This window comes from Hypanus sabinus, unplaced genomic scaffold (genome assembly GCF_030144855.1).
Source record: "Hypanus sabinus isolate sHypSab1 unplaced genomic scaffold, sHypSab1.hap1 scaffold_1649, whole genome shotgun sequence".
Taxonomy (NCBI): Eukaryota; Metazoa; Chordata; class Chondrichthyes; order Myliobatiformes; family Dasyatidae; genus Hypanus; species Hypanus sabinus.
The window spans coordinates 24445-38536 of record NW_026779731.1 but is presented as its reverse complement, the minus strand read 5'-3'; positions in this window follow the sequence as shown (position 1 = coordinate 38536).

Genomic DNA, 14092 nt, shown 5'->3' with positions numbered 1-14092 from the left:
ACCATCCCATCACACACTCCCGGGGTCAGACACAGAGTGAATCTCCCTCCACACGGTCCCATCACACACTCCCGGGGTCAGACACAGAGTGAATCTCCCTCCACACCGTCCCAACACACACTCCCGGGGTCAGACACAGAGTGAATCTCCCTCTACACCGTCCCATCACACACTCCCGGGGTCAGACACAGAGTGAATCTCCCTCCACACCGTCCCATCACACACTCCCGGGGTCAGACACAGGGTGAAGCTCCCTCCACACCGTCCCATCACACACTCCCCGGGTCAGACACAGAGTGAATCTCCCTCCACACCGTCCCATCACACACTCCCGGGGTCAGACACAGAGTGAAGCTCCCTCCACACCGTCCCATCACACACTCCCGAGGTCAGACATAGAGTGAATATCCCTCCACACCGTCCCATCACACACTCCCGGGGTCAGACACACAGTGAATCTCCCACCACACAGTCCCATCACGCACTCCCGGGGTCAGACACAGAGTGAATCTCCCTCCCACACAGTCCCATCACATACTCCCGGGGTCAGACACAGGGTGAAGCTCCCTCCACACCGTCCCATCACACACTCCCGGAGTCAGACACAGAGTGATTCTCCCTCCACACCGTCCCATCGCACACTCCCCGGGTCAGACACAGAGTGAATCACCCACCACACCGTCCCATCACACACTCCATGGGTCAGACACAGAGTGAATCTCCCTCCACACCGTCCCATCACACACTCCCTGGGTCTGTCACAAAGTGAATCTCCCTCCACACCGTCCCATCACACACTCCCGGGGTCAGACACAGAGTGAATCTCCCTCCACACCGTCCCATCACACACTCCCGGGGTCAGACACAGAGTGAATCTCCCTCCACACCGTCCCATCACACTCTCCCGAGGTCAGACACGGAGTGAAACTCCATGACATACCGTCCCATCACACACTCCCGAGGTCAGACACAGAGTGAATCTCCCTCCACACCGTCCCATCACACACTCCCGAGGTCAGACACGGAGTGAAACTCCATGACATACCGTCCCATCACACACTCCCGAGGTCAGACACGGAGTGAATCTCCCTCCACACCGTCCCATCACACACTCCCGGGGTCAGACACAGAGTGAATCTCCCTCCACACCGTCCCATCACATACTCCCGGGGTCAGACGCGCAGTGTATCTCCCACCACACAGTCCCATCACACACTTCCGGGGTCAGACACAGAGTGAATCTCCCTCCACACCGTCCGATCACACACTCCCGGGGTCAGACACAGAGTGAATCTCCCTCCACACCGTCCCATCACACACTCCCGGGGTCAAACACAGAGTGAATCTCCCTCCACACCGTCCCATCACACACTCCCGGGGTCAGACACAGAGTGAATCTCCCTCCACACCGTCCGATCACACACTCCCTGGGTCAAACACAGAGTGAATCTCCCTCCACACCGTCCCATCACACACTCCCGGGGTCAGACACAGAGTGAATCTCCCGCCACACCGTCCCATCACACACTCCCGGGGTCAGACACAGAGTGAATCTCCCTCCACACCGTCCCATCACACACTCACGGGGTCAGACACAGAGTGAATCTCCCCCCACACCGTCCCATCACACACTCCCGGGGTCAGACACAGAGTGAATCTCCCTCCACACCGTCCCATGACACACTCCCGGGGTCAGACACAGAGTGAATCTCCCCCCACACCGTCCCATCACACACTCCCAGGGTCAGACACAGAGTGAATCTCCCTCCACACCATCCCATCACACACTCCCGGGGTCAGACACAGAGTGAATCTCCCACCACACCGTCCCATCACACACTCCCGGGGTCAGACACAGAGTGAATCTCCCTCTACACCGTCCCATCACACACTCCCGGGGTCAGACACAGAGTGAATCTCCCCCCACACCGTCCCATCACACACTCCCGGGGTCAGACACAGAGTGAATCTCCCTCCACACCGTCCCATCACACACTCCCAGGGTCAGACACAGAGTGGATCTCCATGACACACTCCCGGGGTCAGACACGGAGTGGAGCTCCATTACACACTCCCGGGGTCAGACACAGAGGGAATCTCCCTCCACACCGTCCCATCACACACTCCCGGGGTCAGACACAGAGTGAATCTCCCTCCACACCGTCCACTCACACTCTCCCAGGGTCAGACACAGAGTGGATCTCCATGACACACTCCCGGGGTCAGACACGGAGTGGAGCTCCATGACACACTCCCGGGGTCAGACACGGAGTGGAGCTCCATTACACACTCCCGGGGTCAGACACAGAGGGAATCTCCATGACACACGGTCCCATGACACACTCCCGGGGTCAGACACAGAGTGAATCTCCCTCCACACCGTCCCATCACACAATGCCGGGGTCAGACACAGAGTGAATCTCCCTCCACACCGTCCCATCACACACTCCCGGGGTCAGACACAGAGTGAATCTCCCCCCACACCGTCCCATCACACACTCCCGGGGTCAGACACAGAGTGAATCTCCCTCCACACCGTCCCATCACACACTCCCAGGGTCAGACACAGAGTGGATCTCCATGACACACTCCCGGTGTCAGACACGGAGTGGAGCTCCATGACCCACTCCCGGTGTCAGACACGGAGTGGAGCTCCATTACACACTCCCGGGGTCAGACACAGAGGGAATCTCCCTCCACACCGTCCCATCACACACTCCCGGGGTCAGACACAGAGTGAATCTCCCTCCACACCGTCCCATCACACTCTCCCAGGGTCAGACACAGAGTGGATCTCCATGACACACTCCCGGGGTCAGACACGGAGTGGAGCTCCATGACACACTCCCGGGGTCAGACACGGAGTGGAGCTCCATTACACACTCCCGGGGTCAGACACAGAGGGAATCTCCATGTCACACGGTCCCATGACACACTCCCGGGGTCAGACACGGAGTGGAGCTCCATTACACACTCCCGGGGTCAGACACAGAGGGAATCTCCATGACACACGGTCCCATGACACACTCCCGGGGTCAGACACACAGTGAATCTCCCTCCACACCATCCCATCACACACTCCCGGGGTCAGACTCAGAGTGAATCTCCCTCCACACCGTCCCATCACACACTCCCTGGGTCAGACACAGAGTGAATCTCCCCCCACACCGTCCCATCACACACTCCCGGGGTCAGACACAGAGTGAATCTCCCTCCACACCGTCCCATCACACACTCCCGGGGTCAGACACAGAGGGAATCTCCCTCCGCACCGTCCCATCACACACTCCCGGGGTCAGACACAGAGTGAATCTCCCGCCACACCGTCCCATCACACACTCCGGGGTCAGACACAGAGTGAATCTCCCTCCACACCGTCCCATCACACACTCACGGGGTCAGACACAGAGTGAATCTCCCCCCACACCGTCCCATCACACACTCCCGGGGTCAGACACAGAGTGAATCTCCCTCCACACCGTCCCATGACACACTCCCGGGGTCAGACACAGAGTGAATCTCCCCCCACACCGTCCCATCACACACTCCCAGGGTCAGACACAGAGTGAATCTCCCTCCACACCATCCCATCACACACTCCCGGGGTCAGACACAGAGTGAATCTCCCACCACACCGTCCCATCACACACTCACGGGTCAGACACAGAGTGAATCTCCCTCTACACCGTCCCATCACACACTCCCGGGTCAGACACAGAGTGAATCTCCCCCCACACCGTCCCATCACACACTCCCGGGGTCAGACACAGAGTGAATCTCCCTCCACACCGTCCCATCACACACTCCCAGGGTCAGACACAGAGTGGATCTCCATGACACACTCCCGGGGTCAGACACGGAGTGGAGCTCCATTACACACTCCCGGGGTCAGACACAGAGGAATCTCCCTCCACACCGTCCCATCACACACTCCCGGGGTCAGACACAGAGTGAATCTCCCTCCACACCGTCCACTCACACTCTCCCGGGGTCAGACACAGAGTGGATCTCCATGACACACTCCCGGGGTCAGACACGGAGTGGAGCTCCATGACACACTCCCGGGGTCAGACACGGAGTGGAGCTCCATTACACACTCCCGGGGTCAGACACAGAGGGAATCTCCATGACACCACGGTCCCATGACACACTCCCGGGGTCAGACACAGAGTGAATCTCCCTCCACACCGTCCCATCACACAATGCCGGGGTCAGACACAGAGTGAATCTCCCTCCACACCGTCCCATCACACACTCCCGGGGTCAGACACAGAGTGAATCTCCCCCACACCGTCCCATCACACACTCCCGGGGTCAGACACAGAGTGAATCTCCCTCCACACCGTCCCATCACACACTCCCAGGGTCAGACACAGAGTGGATCTCCATGACACACTCCGGGGTCAGACACGGAGTGGAGCTCCATGACCCACTCCCGGTGTCAGACACGGAGTGGAGCTCCATTACACACTCCCGGGGTCAGACACAGAGGGAATCTCCCTCCACACCGTCCCATCACACACTCCCGGGGTCAGACACAGAGTGAATCTCCCTCCACACCGTCCCATCACACTCTCCCAGGGTCAGACACAGAGTGGATCTCCATGACACACTCCCGGGGTCAGACACGGAGTGGAGCTCCATGACACACTCCCGGGGTCAGACACGGAGTGGAGCTCCATTACACACTCCCGGGGTCAGACACAGAGGGAATCTCCATGTCACACGGTCCCATGACACACTCCCGGGGTCAGACACGGAGTGGAGCTCCATTACACACTCCCGGGGTCAGACACAGAGGGAATCTCCATGACACACGGTCCCATGACACACTCCCGGGGTCAGACACACAGTGAATCTCCCTCCACACCATCCCATCACACACTCCCGGGGTCAGACTCAGAGTGAATCTCCCTCCACACCGTCCCATCACACACTCCCGGGGTCAGACACAGAGTGAATCTCCCCCCACACCGTCCCATCACACACTCCCGGGGTCAGACACAGAGTGAATCTCCCTCCCACACCGTCCCATCACACACTCCCGGGGTCAGACACAGAGGGAATCTCCCTCCGCACCGTCCCATCACACACTCCTGGGGCTAGACACAGAGTGAATCTCCCTCCTCACCGTCCCATCACACACTCCCGGGGTCAGACACAGAGTGAATCACCCTCCACACTGTCCCATCACACACTCCTGGGGTCAGACACAGAGTGAATCTCCCTCCACACCGTCCCATCACACACTCCCGGGGTCAGACACAGAGTGAATCTCCCTCCGCACCGTCCCATCACACACTCCCGGGGTCAGACACAGAGTGAATCTCCCTCCACACCGTCCCATCACACACTCCCGGGGTCAGACACAGAGTGAATCTCCCTCCACACCGTCCCATCACACACACCCGGGGTCAGACACAGAGTGAATCTCCCTCCACACCGTCCCATCACACACTCCTGGGGTCAGACACAGAGTGAATCTCCCTCCACACCGTCCCATCACACACTCCTGGGGTCAGACACAGAGTGAATCTCCCTCCACACCGTCCCATCACACACTCCCGGGGTCAGACACAGAGGGAATCTCCATGACACACGGTCCCATCACACACTCCCCGGGGTCAGACACAGAGGGAATCTCCATGACACACGGTCCCATCACACACTCCCGGGATAGACACAGAGTGAATCTCCCTCCACACCGTCCCATCACACACTCACGGGGTCAGACACAGAGGGTATCTCCCTCCACACCGTCCCATCACACACTCCCAGGGTCAGACACAGAGTGAATCTCCCTCCACACCGTCCCATCACACACTCCCGGGGTCAGACACAGGGTGAAGCTCCCTCCACACCGTCCCATCACACACTCCCGGGGTCAGACACAGAGGGAATCTCCCTCCACACCGTCCCATCACACACTCCCAGGGTCAGACACAGAGTGAATCTCCCTCCACACCGTCCCATCACACACTCCCGGGGTCAGACACAGTGTGAAGCTCCCTCCACACCGTCCCATCACACACTCCCGGGGTCAGACACAGGGTGAAGCTCCCTCCACACCGTCCCATCACACACTCCCGGGGTCAGACACAGGGTGAAGCTCCCTCCACACCGTCCCATCACACACTCCCGGGGTCAGACACAGAGTGAATCTCCCTCCACACCGTCCCATCACACACTCCCGGGGTCAGACACAGAGTGAATCTCCCTCCACACCGTCCCATCACACACTCCTGGGGTCAGACAGAGTGAATCTCCCTCCGCACCGTCCCATCACACACTCCTGGGGTCAGACACAGAGTGAATCTCCCTCCGCACCGTCCCATCACACACTCCTGGGGCTAGACACAGAGTGAATCTCCCTCCTCACCGTCCCATCACACACTCCCGGGGTCAGACACAGAGTGAATCACCCTCCACACTGTCCCATCACACACTCCTGGGGTCAGACACAGAGTGAATCTCCCTCCGCACCGTCCCATCACACACTCCCGGGGTCAGACACAGAGTGAATCTCCCTCCACACCGTCCCATCACACACTCCCGGGGTCAGACACAGAGTGAATCTCCCTCCACACCGTCCCATTACACACTCCCGGGGTCAGACACAGAGTGAATCTCCCTCCACACCGTCCCATCACACACACCCGGGGTCAGACACAGAGTGAATCTCCCTCCACACCGTCCCATCACACACTCCCGGGGTCAGACACAGAGGGAATCTCCATGACACACGGTCCCATCACACACTCCCGGGGTCAGACACAGAGGGAATCTCCATGACACACGGTCCCATCACACACTCCCAGGGTCAGACACAGAGTGGATCTCCATGACACACTCCCGGGGTCAGACACGGAGTGGAGCTCCATGACACACTCCCGGGGTCAGACACGGAGTGGAGCTCCATTACACACTCCAGGGGTCAGACACAGAGGGAATCTCCCTCCACACCGTCCCATCACACACTCCCGGGGTCAGACACAGAGTGAATCTCCCTCCACACCGTCCCATCACACTCTCCCAGGGTCAGACACAGAGTGGATCTCCATGACACACTCCCGGGGTCAGACACGGAGTGGAGCTCCATGACACACTCCCGGGGTCAGACACGGAGTGGAGCTCCATTACACACTCCCGGGGTCAGACACAGAGGGAATCTCCATGACACACGGTCCCATGACACACTCCCGGGGTCAGACACAGAGTGAATCTCCCTCCACACCGTCCCATCACACAATGCCGGGGTCAGACACAGAGTGAATCTCCCTCCACACCGTCCCATCACACACTCCCGGGGTCAGACACAGAGTGAATCTCCCCCCACACCGTCCCATCACACACTCCCGGGGTCAGACACAGAGTGAATCTCCCTCCACACCGTCCCATCACACACTCCCAGGGTCAGACACAGAGTGGATCTCCATGACACACTCCCGGTGTCAGACACGGAGTGGAGCTCCATGACCCACTCCCGGTGTCAGACACGGAGTGGAGCTCCATTACACACTCCCGGGGTCAGACACAGAGGGAATCTCCCTCCACACCGTCCCATCACACACTCCCGGGGTCAGACACAGAGTGAATCTCCCTCCACACCGTCCCATCACACTCTCCCAGGGTCAGACACAGAGTGGATCTCCATGACACACTCCCGGGGTCAGACACGGAGTGGAGCTCCATGACACACTCCCGGGGTCAGACACGGAGTGGAGCTCCATTACACACTCCCGGGGTCAGACACAGAGGGAATCTCCATGTCACACGGTCCCATGACACACTCCCGGGGTCAGACACGGAGTGGAGCTCCATTACACACTCCCGGGGTCAGACACAGAGGGAATCTCCATGACACACGGTCCCATGACACACTCCCGGGGTCAGACACACAGTGAATCTCCCTCCACACCATCCCATCACACACTCCCGGGGTCAGACTCAGAGTGAATCTCCCTCCACACCGTCCCATCACACACTCCCGGGGTCAGACACAGAGTGAATCTCCCCCCACACCGTCCCATCACACACTCCCGGGGTCAGACACAGAGTGAATCTCCCTCCACACCGTCCCATCACACACTCCCGGGGTCAGACACAGAGGGAATCTCCCTCCGCACCGTCCCATCACACACTCCCGGGGTCAGACACAGAGTGAATCTCCCGCCACACCGTCCCATCACACACTCCCGGGGTCAGACACAGAGTGAATCTCCCTCCACACCGTCCCATCACACACTCACGGGGTCAGACACAGAGTGAATCTCCCCCCACACCGTCCCATCACACACTCCCGGGGTCAGACACAGAGTGAATCTCCCTCCACACCGTCCCATGACACACTCCCGGGGTCAGACACAGAGTGAATCTCCCCCCACACCGTCCCATCACACACTCCCAGGGTCAGACACAGAGTGAATCTCCCTCCACACCATCCCATCACACACTCCCGGGGTCAGACACAGAGTGAATCTCCCACCACACCGTCCCATCACACACTCACGGGGTCAGACACAGAGTGAATCTCCCTCTACACCGTCCCATCACACACTCCCGGGGTCAGACACAGAGTGAATCTCCCCCCACACCGTCCCATCACACACTCCCGGGGTCAGACACAGAGTGAATCTCCCTCCACACCGTCCCATCACACACTCCCAGGGTCAGACACAGAGTGGATCTCCATGACACACTCCCGGGGTCAGACACGGAGTGGAGCTCCATTACACACTCCCGGGGTCAGACACAGAGGGAATCTCCCTCCACACCGTCCCATCACACACTCCCGGGGTCAGACACAGAGTGAATCTCCCTCCACACCGTCCACTCACACTCTCCCAGGGTCAGACACAGAGTGGATCTCCATGACACACTCCCGGGGTCAGACACGGAGTGGAGCTCCATGACACACTCCCGGGGTCAGACACGGAGTGGAGCTCCATTACACACTCCCGGGGTCAGACACAGAGGGAATCTCCATGACACACGGTCCCATGACACACTCCCGGGGTCAGACACAGAGTGAATCTCCCTCCACACCGTCCCATCACACAATGCCGGGGTCAGACACAGAGTGAATCTCCCTCCACACCGTCCCATCACACACTCCCGGGGTCAGACACAGAGTGAATCTCCCCCCACACCGTCCCATCACACACTCCCGGGGTCAGACACAGAGTGAATCTCCCTCCACACCGTCCCATCACACACTCCCAGGGTCAGACACAGAGTGGATCTCCATGACACACTCCCGGGGTCAGACACGGAGTGGAGCTCCATGACCCACTCCCGGTGTCAGACACGGAGTGGAGCTCCATTACACACTCCCGGGGTCAGACACAGAGGGAATCTCCCTCCACACCGTCCCATCACACACTCCCGGGGTCAGACACAGAGTGAATCTCCCTCCACACCGTCCCATCACACTCTCCCAGGGTCAGACACAGAGTGGATCTCCATGACACACTCCCGGGGGTCAGACACGGAGTGGAGCTCCATGACACACTCCCGGGGTCAGACACGGAGTGGAGCTCCATTACACACTCCCGGGGTCAGACACAGAGGGAATCTCCATGTCACATGGTCCCATGACACACTCCCGGGGTCAGACACGGAGTGGAGCTCCATTACACACTCCCGGGGTCAGACACAGAGGGAATCTCCATGACACACGGTCCCATGACACACTCCCGGGGTCAGACACACAGTGAATCTCCCTCCACACCATCCCATCACACACTCCCGGGGTCAGACTCAGAGTGAATCTCCCTCCACACCGTCCCATCACACACTCCCGGGGTCAGACACAGAGTGAATCTCCCCCCACACCGTCCCATCACACACTCCCGGGGTCAGACACAGAGTGAATCTCCCTCCACACCGTCCCATCACACACTCCCGGGGTCAGACACAGAGGGAATCTCCCTCCGCACCGTCCCATCACACACTCCTGGGGCTAGACACAGAGTGAATCTCCCTCCTCACCGTCCCATCACACACTCCCGGGTCAGACACAGAGTGAATCACCCTCCACACTGTCCCATCACACACTCCTGGGGTCAGACACAGAGTGAATCTCCCTCCACACCGTCCCATCACACACTCCCGGGGTCAGACACAGAGTGAATCTCCCTCCGCACCGTCCCATCACACACTCCCGGGGTCAGACACAGAGTGAATCTCCCTCCACACCGTCCCATCACACACTCCCGGGGTCAGACACAGAGTGAATCTCCCTCCACACCGTCCCATCACACACACCCGGGGTCAGACACAGAGTGAATCTCCCTCCACACCGTCCCATCACACACTCCTGGGGTCAGACACAGAGTGAATCTCCCTCCACACCGTCCCATCACACACTCCTGGGGTCAGACACAGAGTGAATCTCCCTCCACACCGTCCCATCACACACTCCCGGGGTCAGACACAGAGGGAATCTCCATGACACACGGTCCCATCACACACTCCCGGGGTCAGACACAGAGGGAATCTCCATGACACACGGTCCCATCACACACTCCCGGGATAGACACAGAGTGAATCTCCCTCCACACCGTCCCATCACACACTCACGGGGTCAGACACAGAGGGTATCTCCCTCCACACCGTCCCATCACACACTCCCAGGGTCAGACACAGAGTGAATCTCCCTCCACACCGTCCCATCACACACTCCCGGGGTCAGACACAGGGTGAAGCTCCCTCCACACCGTCCCATCACACACTCCCGGGGTCAGACACAGAGGGAATCTCCCTCCACACCGTCCCATCACACACTCCCAGGGTCAGACACAGAGTGAATCTCCCTCCACACCGTCCCATCACACACTCCCGGGGTCAGACACAGTGTGAAGCTCCCTCCACACCGTCCCATCACACACTCCCGGGGTCAGACACAGGGTGAAGCTCCCTCCACACCGTCCCATCACACACTCCCGGGGTCAGACACAGGGTGAAGCTCCCTCCACACCGTCCCATCACACACTCCCGGGGTCAGACACAGAGTGAATCTCCCTCCACACCGTCCCATCACACACTCCCGGGGTCAGACACAGAGTGAATCTCCCTCCACACCGTCCCATCACACACTCCTGGGGTCAGACAGAGTGAATCTCCCTCCGCACCGTCCCATCACACACTCCTGGGGTCAGACACAGAGTGAATCTCCCTCCGCACCGTCCCATCACACACTCCTGGGGCTAGACACAGAGTGAATCTCCCTCCTCACCGTCCCATCACACACTCCCGGGGTCAGACACAGAGTGAATCACCCTCCACACTGTCCCATCACACACTCCTGGGGTCAGACACAGAGTGAATCTCCCTCCGCACCGTCCCATCACACACTCCCGGGGTCAGACACAGAGTGAATCTCCCTCCACACCGTCCCATCACACACTCCCGGGGTCAGACACAGAGTGAATCTCCCTCCACACCGTCCCATTACACACTCCCGGGGTCAGACACAGAGTGAATCTCCCTCCACACCGTCCCATCACACACACCCGGGGTCAGACACAGAGTGAATCTCCCTCCACACCGTCCCATCACACACTCCCGGGGTCAGACACAGAGGGAATCTCCATGACACACGGTCCCATCACACACTCCCGGGGTCAGACACAGAGGGAATCTCCATGACACACGGTCCCATCACACACTCCCAGGGTCAGACACAGAGTGGATCTCCATGACACACTCCCGGGGTCAGACACGGAGTGGAGCTCCATGACACACTCCCGGGGTCAGACACGGAGTGGAGCTCCATTACACACTCCAGGGGTCAGACACAGAGGGAATCTCCCTCCACACCGTCCCATCACACACTCCCGGGGTCAGACACAGAGTGAATCTCCCTCCACACCGTCCCATCACACTCTCCCAGGGTCAGACACAGAGTGGATCTCCATGACACACTCCCGGGGTCAGACACGGAGTGGAGCTCCATGACACACTCCCGGGGTCAGACACGGAGTGGAGCTCCATTACACACTCCCGGGGTCAGACACAGAGGGAATCTCCATGACACACGGTCCCATGACACACTCCCGGGGTCAGACACGGAGTGGAGCTCCATTACACACTCCTGGGGTCAGACACAGAGGGAATCTCCATGACACACGGTCCCATGACACACTCCCGGGGTCAGACACAGAGTGAATCTCCCTCCACACCGTCCCATCACACACTCCCGGGGTCAGACACAGAGTGAATCTCCCGCCACACCGTCCCATCACACACTCCCGGGGTCAGACACAGAGGGAATCTCCCTCCACACCGTCCCATCACACACTCCCGGGGTCAGACACAGAGTGAATCTCCCTCCACACCGTCCCATCACACTCTCCCAGGGTCAGACACAGAGTGGATCTCCATGACACACTCCCGGGGTCAGACACGGAGTGGAGCTCCATGACACACTCCCGGGGTCAGACACGGAGTGGAGCTCCATTACACACTCCCGGGGTCAGACACAGAGGGAATCTCCATGTCACACGGTCCCATGACACACTCCCGGTGTCAGACACGGAGTGGAGCTCCATTACACACTCCCGGGGTCAGACACAGAGGGAATCTCCATGACACACGGTCCCATGACACACTCCCGGGGTCAGACACACAGTGAATCTCCCTCCACACCATCCCATCACACACTCCCGGGGTCAGACACAGAGTGAATCTCCCTCCACACCGTCCCATCACACACTCCCGGGGTCAGACACAGAGTGAATCTCCCTCCACACCGTCCCATCAAACACTCCCGGGGTCAGACACGGAGTGAATCTCCGTCCACACCGTCCCATCACACACTCCTTGGGTCAGACACAGAGTGAATCTCCCTCCACACCGTCCCATCACACACTCCCGGGGTCAGACACAGAGTGAATCTCCCTCCACACCATCCCATCACACACTCCCGGGGTCAGACACAGAGTGAATCTCCCTCCACACCGTCCCATCACACACCCCCGGGGTCAGACACAGAGTGAAGCTCCCTCCACACCGTCCCATCAAACACTCCCGGGGTCAGACACGGAGTGAATCTCCGTCCACACCGTCCCATCACACACTCCTTGGGTCAGACACAGAGTGAATCTCCCTCCACACCGTCCCATCACACACTCCCGGGGTCAGACACAGAGTGAATCTCCCTCCACATCGTCCCAACACACACTCCCGGGGTCAGACACAGAGTGAATCTCCCTCCACATCGTCCCATCACACACTCCCGGGGTCAGACACAGAGTGAATTTCCCTCCACACCGTCCCAACACACACTCCCGGGGTCAGACACAGAGTGAAGCTCCATGACACACTCCCGGGGTCAGACACAGAGTGAATCTCCCTCCACATCGTCCCATCACACACTCCTGGGGTCTGACACAGAGTGAATCTCCCTCCACACCGTCCCATCACACACTCCTGGGGTCTGACACAGAGTGAATCTCCCTCCACACCGTCCCTTCACACACTCCCGGGGTCAGACACACAGTGAATCTCCCTCCACACCGTCTCATCACAGACATCCGGGGTCAGACACAGAGTGAATCTCCCTCCACACAGTCCCATCACACACTCCCTGGGTCAGACACAGAGTGAATCTCCCTCCACACCGTCCCATCACACACTCCCGGGGTCTGACACAGAGTGAATCTCCCTCCACACTGTCCCATCACACACTCCCGGGGTCAGACACAGTGTGAATCTCCCTCCACACCGTCCCATCACACACTCCCAGGGTCAGACACAGAGTGAATCTCCCTCCACACCGTCCCATCACACACTCCCGGGGTGAGACACAGAGTGAATCTCCCTCCACACCGTCCCATCACTCACTCCCGGGGTCAGACAGAGAGTGAATCTCCCTCCACTCCGTCCCATCACACTCTCCCGGGGTCAGACACAGAGTGAAACTCCCTCCACACCGTCCCATCACACACTCCCGGGGTCAGACACAGAGTGAATCTCCCTCCACACCGTCCCAACACACACTCCCGGTGTCAGACACAGAGTGAATCTCCCTCCACACCGTCCCATCACACACTCCCGGGATCAGACACAGAGTGAATCTCCCTCCACACCG